The sequence below is a fragment of the Haemaphysalis longicornis genome, unplaced genomic scaffold (assembly GCF_048455015.1).
Source record: "Haemaphysalis longicornis isolate Haplotype H1 unplaced genomic scaffold, Haemaphysalis longicornis Haplotype H1 scaffold_5, whole genome shotgun sequence".
Classification (NCBI taxonomy): Eukaryota; Metazoa; Arthropoda; class Arachnida; order Ixodida; family Ixodidae; genus Haemaphysalis; species Haemaphysalis longicornis.
In genome coordinates this window covers 149,804,322-149,816,890 of record NW_027526385.1, presented here as the reverse complement: position 1 = coordinate 149,816,890, position 12,569 = coordinate 149,804,322, and positions in this window count along the sequence as shown.

Below are 12,569 nucleotides of genomic sequence, written 5' to 3'. Positions count from 1 at the left end.
CTTATCTCCAGTGCCCTCGCCAGGAGTCGGCCACGCTTGTTCGTCCAGGTTGGACCTGGTGGCGTCCATCTGCCAGCGCACAGCCGCTTCGTGGAGCTGGCGCGGAGCTACCGGACGGTAGCTGGTCAGCGCCTGCGCGAAGGACGGGCGCGACCACTTTACTATTGGGAGGCGGTTTGTTTACCTCCTGGGCGCCGCCATCTTGCGCTGTGGCCTGGGCGGTGGAGAAGGCAGCGGCGGCGAAGCTGGGAGCGACCTGCGGCAGCGCCAAGGCGGCCGCGCTGCCAGGAGAGGGGGCAGCCGGCTGGGTGGACTCGCCCAGGCGAGGGGGAGCGCCGACGGCCGGCGCAGCAGCAAGGAGGAGTGGGGCCAGCGCGGGCAAGGCAGCGCGCTTGCGTGACGTCACCACAGCCTCCCCGCCACGGGCGCGTTGCTTCGAGGAGGGAGCCATGGCCGCCACTTGGCGCGGCGCTGCTTCCATGGCGTCGCGATCCTCGTCGCTGGGTGCCAGGTCCGAATCCAAACCACCCAACGGTTCCCACTGGCGCTTGGCACACAGCGCCTCGTCCATGGGCTCCATCGGTGGTGTGGGAAGGTTGGCCTGGCCATAGTTCTGGGCGCCAGCATCCCCGGGCAGCACTGGAGCCACGTGCGCGTGGGCCAAGTCCTGAACTGGCTCGGCGTGCCGCTGGCTGGTCACGGGCATCGGCGATGGTGCCGGCGGGTCGCCCAGACACCCAACAAGCTGCTGGGCACGTTGCTGCTGCTGCAAGATGCTCCCACACGAAGCCATCAGCCTTGCAAGGCTGCGGGAGCACCCCACGCTGTTGCTACGGCGATGTAGGGCAAAAGCGCGTGCAGCAGCAGCACTTGTTGACGGCGGCGGCAGGCTGCCGCCCGTCGTCGGCATGGTCCGGCCGTTGGGCTAACAGATAGCCAGCGGCGCGCGCACGAGCACGACAACGAAGTTCAGGGCGCGGATGGGGGCACGAGCGAGGTGAGGAGCACACAACTGCGCGGTCAGCGAGACGTGAGACGCGTCGGCATGGTCCGCGATAGCCGGCGGCGCGCGCACGTACACATAGTCGATGATCGCGGCACTGATCCAATATAGAACCCCTTCCAACTGGCGAATTCCACTCTCCATTTTTGGTATCTTGGGTATGTGGAGATCTGTGGACGTCAAGCTCCGGTCAAATGAAGCCAGGTTTTATTCCGAGGTGCGTTTGCAGAAGTTAGAAGTTTCGTTACAACAAAAATAAACCTAACATTAGCAGTAAAAAAATACAACGAAAGAAATGAATGGTCACGTACTGAGGGTAGTCCAGCGTGTCCTCCAAGAACTTCATTTGTTTGTAATGGGGCCAGCGCACTTCAACCACTTTAGATGGGCTGGACCCGCTCGGTGCCATTGGGCCTCCTTCGGTTTTTTCACGAAAGTATCCCGAAGGGACTTCCAGCGCTTTTGTGCTGTGGTCACTGCACGTTTGCAAAAAAGGGAAAAAAATAGGAACGAATCGATCGCACTATGTTTTCACAGTGACAGGCAGGCAGGAATCCTACCGAGTGTACCCACGAATTCCGGTGAAATATTTCACGGCCAACTCAGTGGGACTGGTTGATAACACTAGAGCATCGCAGCTGCGCTGCATTTCCTAACACACTTGTTATTGCGCTCCTCATGAGAATACTTTTTCGGCACCATCCAAAGAGCAGGAGCATGAAGCAGCATTCAAAGGGCACTGAACAATCGCAGCACGCCGATTCCTGCAACGCCTGCGGGCATTATATGTACGTTCGAGCTGCGATCCATGCTTGCCCTTGCGCTGAAATTCAGTATGGAAGAGCACGCCATAAGGCAAATACATATGTACATACCATCCGCACCGAGGGCCGCTGCGACGGTCTTCCAAGCTTGGTCTCGGTTCCATCCCAGCTTATATTCGCGTGAGCGAACTTCCCGAAGGCACGTGTGCTTCCACACTTCCGCGATTAGTGCTTCGTTGAAAACAAACTTGTCCATTTTCAAGGCGAACGTTGTTGACGGTGATGACTGCTCGCTCAACAAAGTGGAGGTTGAAGTTGTATGCACTGAGAAAATAAAAGCAACCATGTGACTATTTTTCCACCATCCTGATTGGTTGAACCGCACGCTCCATCGCAACGGGGCGCGTTAATTTCTAGCTTGGGCAGACGCTGCCGCGGGCGCGGAATCGTCGACGCGGGCGTCGAGAAAGCGCACGCGCAACGGTCACGTGCGCGAATCACGTGAAAAAACCCTCCATGCGGTTTGGCCTTCAAATTAACGGAAGCGCTGTCAAAATGGTGGCGTTTTTTTTTTTGGAAGCTGCTCAAACATATGGACATCCGGTTGCAGAATTCAGAATGGCGGCCAGGGTCGAGGGCAACGGCTCCGAAAAAAGGTGTCATCGACGCAATCGCAGATTACTCCGTGCAGCGGGATAAAATTTACGGCCTCTGCAAGTAGCACTCGTCGAAAGCGCAATGTTGACGTGGCATGTTTCCAGCCATTCCATCATTGTTTCTCCTATCCCACAGTGCTGAAGTAAGGTGAAGAGAAAGGTGCGGTCGTCCTGATTGAAAGCTTTTCGGAGGTCTAGTTGGAATACTGCAGTAGGTACCACGACCATCTCTGCGATTTTACAGATGGTCGTCCTCATTCGATGTAAATTGGTGTTTTAGAGCAAACTGCAGAGTAAGCCTAAATTGCCCCGTGACTTGCGAATTGGCCCTCGAGGGAAGCGCTGAGACCGTACACATAGGGAATATGCGTCGCTTGCTTGTAGTATTCCCATGTTGAAGGTTGAAAGGCAGTCTGCTGTTTCCGTATGCCACTACTTGGGGCATGTCGCAGTTATTGCTCAAATTGTCTGCAATCTTTCGAGGTATGGAGAAATTCTTGTGAAACTCCGTCTCAGAGCGAACATTCATTCCTTCCAGCTTGCTCACTGGGTCTACGAAGTTGAAGGAAGCATTCATGTAAACAGGCCTGATCTGTAAATGCTGCAACAAACGAGGTCTTAAGCTTAGAAGGTGTCACAAACACTAAGACGTACAAGGAAATTCGATTGTACTTGATAGGGGAAGGCAGACTTGGTGGAAGCGCTTGTTGCGTTATGGGAGGCTTCCATGGGGACTTTCAGTGTGGTGGCGATTTTGGTCAATGCGTCACTAAGTAACAAAACCGCCTTGCTGCACTGTACTTGCTGGAAAAATTGGAAAGGAAGAAGAGGTGGGCAATAGCAGCTGCCTGCTGATAGTCCTATCATCGTCAGTGTAGAATTCCATCCGCCATTACAGATTCACCCACGTCCCGTGGTCCTCGCCTCGGTTCTTCAACAGTAGTCGCCTTGTTTCGCGGTACCATTGTAGATGATTGTGCCTTTTCAGCACTACAACTCTCCTAGGCGATCCCTTGAAGAAAGCGCAAACTTTCTTGGTCGTGCCTGAATGTCTTTGACAATCGAAGTGTTGCTCAGGAAGGAGTTTGATGAGCAGGGCTTGTACAACGCAATTGGTAACTCTGAATGGTCACCTGTACGCCACGAAATGCTCCACTTTTCACTGTCGCACCATTGTGACCTCTGCACTCACTGACATCTTCCACAGCTACATAACACAAGAGATCCTCTTGAATGCACCAGGTGTCGAGGCGAATGTCACGCACACGCAATGGAAATTGTTCTGTTCGGGATGTGTCCGATGTTTTGTTTGCTATCATGGCAAAAAACTCTGCTTTTTTGACACCCTTGAAAATTTTTCTTCTAATAGCTAGCATGGAAAAAACTGCGTTATTGACTTCCCTGACAATCGGGTTAGCTTCCCAAAAACAGAACCGTTGTATGAGCCGGCTGGAATAGAGAGCGTTGTTTTTAGCTGCTTGAATATGATCAGCCAACACACCATCCCCTCCATTTGCTCTGTAGTGTAAAAGCTGCTGAAGTTACCATCATGGTTTACTGGTTCGTCAAGACCAAGTCTCCATAAATTTTTGTCGGTTTTGAGAGGTCTTCCGCAGGCACGATAGTTAAGACGATTGAGCAGAGTTTAAGCTTTGCTGTCCTCAAACAAGTCTTTCCATTGCTAAATTGAGCTGCATGTGGACACTCCCGAATTCGCTTTTTGTCATAGCAAGGAAAATTTACTTTTCAATAGTAGCCTTCCTGTAGCAATGTGCCCGTGAATGGTTCTCGAATGTCTCGGAGGAGTGTTTCTGCTTTCTGAATGGGGTGGTGGCGAGGCATTTGCACGATTGGTGAGCACTTTTACAGCTTTCATGATAAGGCAAAAAAAAAAACGCGTTTTACAAAATGCTCTGTGTTGATCATCAGAAAGAGCAAGTCACTTATATCGTATCGTAGCCGTGGACACTGGCACTTGTGTCTTTTGCCTACTTAAGACGTCGCAGCTGTGCGACGTATTGAACGCCTTTGTCATATTAAGGTGTGGTTGCATCCGACAGCCATGAGCTGTGCCTTATGCCTCTTGATTCTAGCTTGGCAAGAAAAGTTTCCAGAATATTCTCGCTGCTGTGTTTCCCTCTCACGTGCCTGAACCACAAGATGTAGTGTTACAGACACGTCTTTTGAAGTGAACCCGGGGCCCCAGGATCACTTGGCATAAGTGGCTCGTCCATATGTCAATTACAGAATGCGCTCCATCTTCAGAGATGCCTGCCAGCTCATCCCTGAAGGTGGCTGGCGTCTCGTTCGTTGCCATATGCTCCAGATAGATTGCCGCTGTCCTTGGGTACGGCAAGTTTATTTCTGGCATCCACCACTCTTTTAAACGCGAGGCCCTTGGTCACTGAAAAAGGAAGTCCATCCAACGCAACCATTTCTGCCATATGCGTATTTAGGTCATGATAACTGAAGTGTCTGTGTTTGGTTTCTTGCTGCATGTTGCTGGCTGAATCAAGCAACTGCTGTGTCAAGAGTCTTCTGGCACTTTACCACTGCCTGCTTGTGCTCATCTTTGTGCAGAGTCTGGAGAGAAGGAAAGAGTCCTGTCGCTGATCGCGTTCACTGAAGTTAGCATGGATTGCTTCATTTTCTAAGCATCGGTTGATTGGCAAACAGTACTGGCAATACCGCTGCAGATACTGCTGGTGCAGAGGTACAGACGGAACGGGGAGAGGGGGGGGGGCGGCGCTCTAAAGGCCGGTATCCTCGAGATAGGAGAGCAGATGTTTTAAGGCTTCCAGGAGGATGATGCAGTGGCAGCGGGGGAAAAGGATGTCCTCCACTGTGCTGCACAGAATTTCGAGGCGGCCGTAGTCTCGATGAAGCCGGTTGCGCTCGTGGTTGTATGCAGCGCAGGTGGCGATGTAGTGCCCCGTTGTTTCGAAAGCGCCACAGTGATGGCAGGCCAGGTTGGTGGTATTTTTGTACAGCTGTAATCGCCTGTTTTTCAGGGCGCAACCTGTGTGCAGTCTGCAGAGTAGGCAGCAGTCCTGCCTTGCCTAGCTTTTTGCAAGGGATGCGAGCGGGTGCATTGCGGGATGTGACCCGCTCGTCCGGGTGTTGTCTGCGCAGTTCGTCGCCGGTGCCTCACTTATGCCTCAACTCTTGCTCAGAATGGAATGTTTCCTGAACATTTTTGCTGGCGTGCTTTCCTTTCATGTGCCTAAACAACGTGTAGGGCTCAGACATGTCTTTGAAGTTGTGAGCTACGTCGTGGTTCGAATGGAAATCGAATAGGAGAAAATAGGTTTTGAGAATTTAAAGCGTTTAATAATTGAGAAATCTCAGGTTACAGTGGATCAGGACAGAGGAGCATGGGGAGAAAACGTCTGAGCGGTGCACAGGCGTGGGGCGACTCTCTCCGCGAAGGCACGTACACCTGAGAGAGTGGAAACCCTAACATAAACACTCGCGTTGAGTCTGGCGTCGCCTCATGTTCTCGGGCATAACACATCCGAGCCAGGGGCGCGTTTGTGCTCTCGAGGAGCTCGGATTCTTGGCGCGGACGTCTTCGGGCGCTTTGGTGGTATCGAGTGGCTAAGCGCCCCGTGGCCGACTGTTTTCGTTTCTCGGCGGAGAGAATTCTTGGAATCGTCGGAGCTAGCTGACAAAGTGAACCCGTATCGACAGGATCACATAGCGAGTGTGGCTTGTCCGTGTGTCGATCCGAAAATGCGTTCCACCTTCTGGTTAACCCAGCAGCCCTTCCCCGATGGTCGGTAGCGTCTTGTTTGTTGCCGTTTGTTGCCAAGTAACCGAGATGGCGTGCCACTGTCTTGGGGCATGGCAGGTTTTCTTGTGGCTTCGGCAACTCCACCAGTCTTTTAAGGGGGGACACTGGTCTTAAAACTACTACATTGAATTTTCAACGAAACTCTGTGAAACTTGTCACTCTTGCTACCTTTTTCCCCACTGATTTAAAATATGCCATTATTTTTTCCAGTTGGTCAATTAGTTCCTGAAATAATGAGATAATTATCCATTTTTGGTCAAACAATAGATGAAACAGTGTTGGTCATAGCACTGTAATCTTTATATTTTACAATACTATGAACCCTGGTGAGTGCAATAATCGAAGCAGTTCTTTGCTGCATCGCTTGGAACTAATTTTACAGCTCATTAAACTTTAGCGGCACCAGTGGCCATTTTGAGTGGCCATTTCAAGCACCAAAGCTTGATAAGCTGTAAAATTAGTTACAAGTGGTGCATCAAAAAAACAGCTTCGATTATTGCACTCACCAGGGTTCATCATAGTATTGGAAAATATAAAGGTTACAGTTTTATGGCTAACACTGTTTTGTCTATTGTTCCTCCAAAAATGACTAATCATGTCTAATTATCTTCAAAACTAATTGACCAACTGAAAAAGTAATGGCATATTTAAAATCGGTGGGAAAAAGGCAGCGAAGCCGTCATGTTTCACAGTTTACTTGAAAATTAAAAGTAGTAATTTTAAGACCAGTGTTTCCCCTTAAAGGGGCCCTAAACAGGGTTCCAAAGGTTGAGATTTTACGTGCGCAATCATTGGAGTACTATCCAAAGAACATCCTGTCGCAAAAATGATTTAAAAGCGTCCAGTATTAGCCGAGCTATCGTTCATTAAAAAGGGCCCGCAACAAGGCCTGGCGCATTCCCTCTTTAACCGCTCCTCCAAAGCACTGTGGAAGCGGAGACGCCACCGACCAGGTGCAAGACCTGATCGGTGACACCTAAAGAAACAGGGTTGCGTCAAGAAGCGCGCAGCCATTGGCTCTGCTCGGCGGTACGTCACGCTTGTAGCAGACGACGGCCAAGCTCCGCCTACTACCGCTCAGCGGGGTCAGTCGGTGGCGGGCCCGCACCGAACGGCTCCTCGCGGCGGCCGTGCTCGCGTCGGCGGAAACGAGCGCAAACGAGCGTTTTAAGGCAAGATAGGGGGCTTCCTAACTCAACATGCTCGCTAACGACAATAATTGAAGATTGCCACCGACGACTATCGCGGCTCGCTTGCGGCTCGCTAATGTTAGCGTTTCGCGGTGAACTCGTCCCACCGAGGTCGGTGAAAAGGCTTAGCCTCGCCGCAGTCATCCAGACACTGCTTTGCGAGGCCGCGACGACGACGACCCCCCGCGCAATCTTTCACTGCACTATCACCCCCTTTCGCGTATTTGCAAACTGATTGTCAGCAATAGTCCCGTACTGGCGGGCGGTGACAAGTTTTAGCTGCTGCGGTGTATGCGTTATCGTGCGTACACCGCACAGTGGGCTGCTTGCCGACTGAGCAGGCAGATGCTTGCCGCGGTTGCGCGTGTAGCGGCCATTTGTGCCCGCAAATATTTTCCGTGTTTTTCAGCGTTATTAATACCTTGTAAACGACTACAAACTCAGCTACGCTCGTGTAACGGATGGCGACGATAAACATTCGTCCATGCCACCCGTGCAGGACGAATACGCCGTGCCGCCGGTGCAGGAGCGCTGCGCGCAACCGCGTTTCTCCCAGAGCCGGCAACGCTGACTGGCTACAGCACTTAACGGGGCCCACCAATAGCGCAGCCGTACTGTTGAGAGCTTCGTGCGTCACACGGGTGCGTCACAACCGCTCTGGTGCACGTCAGAGCGCGCAAGTGTGGCGGCAAGGAAGCGGTAGGTGAGCAAGGAAGAAAGAAAGCATCTTTGTTGCGTGTTTGCGCGGCCCCTGCTTTACACAGAGGTGTAATATTTGGTATACATTGTCGTGAAGGGGTACTCTAGTGGTTGCGCGATTGAAATGGCGACCTTCAGAAACCTATTTAGGGCCCCTTTAAGGGGGCACACTGGTCTCGGAAACTTTTTTTTGTTTCCCTACCAATCTTGATGGAACTTTGAGCTTGTTCAGTTTTTTTAGCTGATTTCAAATATCCAATTAGTTTTGATGTAAGACATTTAGTTTAGGAGATAACTGGAAATCTTTCTTGATTGTTCTCGAGGACAATGAAAAAAAAACAAATCGATAAAATATTTCAAGCAAGGCATGCATGGATACCTGAAGTTGAGTAGAAAGAAATATGGGAAGCAGTTTTTTTTTGTTTTGTAATCACAAGTTTACATCAATTCTTACTTCTAGGTTTGAAGTACTCCTGCTAGCCAATTAAAAATAATGCTAATTAAACAATTACTGCAACACAAAATGCAAAATCTGCTTCCATATCGCATGGTTTAAACATTCAGCTTCCTGCTGAAAGAAACATTATCTTTCTAGCTGCACTACGTGGTGGGGTGTGCCTCTTCAGAAGTCCCTATGCGCTCCGTGCGCCGCGCCTCCGCGCGGCCAACAAGGAAAGCAGGCTGTGAGAACGAACACAGCCGTCTCCGCCGCCCGACGCTGTGGTTGGTAGTGGTGGAGCGCGGCGTTTCTTGTGGAATATTGTTTGATTGGCGCTTTATTGCCACAATGAATTGCTGCGTGGTCGGCTGTACGAATAGGTAGTTTTGCACACTCCTCATCACTAATCACGACTTGACTCATGAAGTCCGTGCAGGCGTCTTCACTTGAAACTTGTGCAGCGCTGAACATTGCTTCTGGGTGTCCCACGTGTGTGGAATAAGCTCGTTCAGTCTTGCGAGGTTTTTCTTTACTTGCGCCTCCTTGCGAAGCATGATGCCTAGAGGGCAGTCCAATTCCATGATGCCTGGTGGTACAGGTTTCTTTTCTAGCCTGTCATCCGGCACGTCTGGTGGGTACAACATGTCCGAAAACAAAACACCTTTGTTATACATTCCAAGTTGCTTGGAAGATGGTTTTTTCCACACAGTCCGTGCAGGCGTCTTCACTTGAAACTTGTGCAGCGCTGAACATTGCTTGAGGGTGTCCCATGTGTGGAATAAGCTCGTTCAGTCTTGCGAGGGGTTTTCCTTTACTTGCGCCTCCTTGCGAAGCATGATGCCTAGAGGGCAGTCCAATTCCATGATGCCTGGTGGTACAGGTTTCTTTTCTAGCCTGTCATCCGGCACGTCTGGTGGGTACAACATGTCCGAAAACAAAACACCTTTGTTATACATTCCAAGTTGCTTGGAAGATGGTTTTTTCCACACAGTCCGTGCAGGCGTCTTCACTTGAAACTTGTGCAGCGCTGAACATTGCTTGAGGGTGTCCCATGTGTGGAATAAGCTCGTTCAGTCTTGCGAGGGGTTTTCCTTTACTTGCGCCTCCTTGCGAAGCATGATGCCTAGAGGGCAGTCCAATTCCATGATGCCTGGTGGTACAGGTTTCTTTTCTAGCCTGTCATCCGGCACGTCTGGTGGGTACAACATGTCCGAAAACAAAAAACCTTTGTTATACATTCCAAGTAGCTTGGAAGATGGTTTTTTCCACACAGTCCGTGCAGGCGTCTTCACTTGAAACTTGTGCAGCGCTGAACATTGCTTGAGGGTGTCCCATGTGTGGAATAAGCTCGTTCAGTCTTGCGAGGGGTTTTCCTTTACTTGCGCCTCCTTGCGAAGCATGATGCCTAGAGGGCAGTCCAATTCCATGATGCCTGGTGGTACAGGTTTCTTTTCTAGCCTGTCATCCGGCACGTCTGGTGGGTACAACATGTCCGAAAACAAAACACCTTTGTTATACATTCCAAGTTGCTTGGAAGATGGTTTTTTCCACACAGTCCGTGCAGGCGTCTTCACTTGAAACTTGTGCAGCGCTGAACATTGCTTGAGGGTGTCCCATGTGTGGAATAAGCTCGTTCAGTCTTGCGAGGGTTTTCCTTTACTTGCGCCTCCTTGCGAAGCATGATGCCTAGAGGGCAGTCCAATTCCATGATGCCTGGTGGTACAGGTTTCTTTTCTAGCCTGTCATCCGGCACGTCTGGTGGGTACAACATGTCCGAAAACAAAAAACCTTTGTTATACATTCCAAGTTGCTTGGAAGATGGTTTTTTCCACACAGTCCGTGCAGGCGTCTTCACTTGAAACTTGTGCAGCGCTGAACATTGCTTGAGGGTGTCCCATGTGTGGAATAAGCTCGTTCAGTCTTGCGAGGGGTTTTCCTTTACTTGCGCCTCCTTGCGAAGCATGATGCCTAGAGGGCAGTCCAATTCCATGATGCCTGGTGGTACAGGTTTCTTTTCTAGCCTGTCATCCGGCACGTCTGGTGGGTACAACATGTCCGAAAACAAAACACCTTTGTTATACATTCCAAGTTGCTTGGAAGATGGTTTTTTCCACACAGTCCGTGCAGGCGTCTTCACTTGAAACTTGTGCAGCGCTGAACATTGCTTGAGGGTGTCCCATGTGTGGAATAAGCTCGTTCAGTCTTGCGAGGGGTTTTCCTTTACTTGCGCCTCCTTGCGAAGCATGATGCCTAGAGGGCAGTCCAATTCCATGATGCCTGGTGGTACAGGTTTCTTTTCTAGCCTGTCATCCGGCACGTCTGGTGGGTACAACATGTCCGAAAACAAAACACCTTTGTTATACATTCCAAGTTGCTTGGAAGATGGTTTTTTCCACACAGTCCGTGCAGGCGTCTTCACTTGAAACTTGTGCAGCGCTGAACATTGCTTGAGGGTGTCCCATGTGTGGAATAAGCTCGTTCAGTCTTGCGAGGTTTTCCTTTACTTGCGCCTCCTTGCGAAGCATGATGCCTAGAGGGCAGTCCGATTCCATGATGCCTGGCGGTACAGGTTTCTTTTCTAGCCTGTCATCCGGCACGTTTGGTGGGTACATGTCCGAAAACAAAACACCTTTGGTATACATTCCAAGTTGCTTGGAAGACTGTTTTTTCCACACATTCTCCATGGATGTTTTTGTTGTGGTGTCCTCCTTGTTCACATTCACCACCACTGCGGCTGCATGCTTGAACGTGCCGGAAGTGCCCCCTTTATGTGCAGTGGGCTTCCGTGATCATCCTGTTGTCATCAAGCTGATGGGAAAAAGAAAACACAGATGATAAGGCCAGAAGAATTGACCGAATGTTGTTATCAACACTGCTCTACTGCTAAACCTGAGGTACGGCTAAAAAGCAAAAACGTCACAGTATAGGCGTGAAAAAAATAATGTTAGCGCAATCAGATATTAGAACGGTTCTAGTTTTTTTAAAAGGCTGCTGTCATTGTATTTCGTGAATGACTCCCCCCCCCCCCTCCACGTGAGCATAAAATATTTCATGAAAACTACAAACTTATCAGTGCGGCTCAGTTACTCTATCCCATTTTAGCCTTCGCCGCGAAACAACTTCGATCCTGCAAGACGCAAGGATCTAAGATATCAACGCGGGATCGGTGCGCCAAACACCAGTAGGGACGCTTCGAACGCGAGCAGATATTTCGCTTTCGGTTGAAATATTGCCTGAATTTGGAGCACGTGCCCGAACCTAAAACTCGCCCAAAACCCGCCACACCACCACAAAATTTTTTCCAGCCAAACGATACTGAAAGTCGCCCAATTTGGCGCTTTCTCACCCAATCGGGTAACCCTGGCAAGAACGCGGGAAGTCGTGGCAACCAATCAGAAGGCACGTTCAAGGTCGCGCCGTGGGCAGGACGACTGCTTCATTGAAGCAGTCGTCCTGCCCACTAAAGCAACAACAGTGAAGGGCTGATGTTGCTCTGTCTCCTGCACTCCCTGCAACCGGCTGTCGTGAGAGTCTTCACAATGCTGTACAGTTCCTTCTTACAGTTCCCAGACTATATTGGTGCATTCCACTGTGTGCTGTACATACGTACAATTATTTTGTACTTCCTGAGCTTAACGTTGAGCGTAGCATCTTTCCACTGTTCACCTTACTCAAGCCAGAAATCTAAAAACTGACTCACCACTCCCGGCGGTCCGAGACAAAGCTCCACACTATATGAAAGTGTGGCAGGGTGATGATTGGGGAGACAGTTATTACACCATGAAACGGCTTAGGCTTGTCTTGCATGGCTGCCGTGTCCATGACCTCCACCATCTGCTTCTCGCTTCTTTCTTCAGCATGCTGTTCAACAGGGTACTTCACCACTTTTCCACATAGGTTGTCAGCCAGGTGCAAGCACCACTTACATCCGTAATATGCGTTGAACTGCTTCGTCCCTTGCATAGGTGCTCTAGCAACAGAGTCCACCGCACAGCAAATCTAGAATGCTCGTTTGTTGCCAAGTA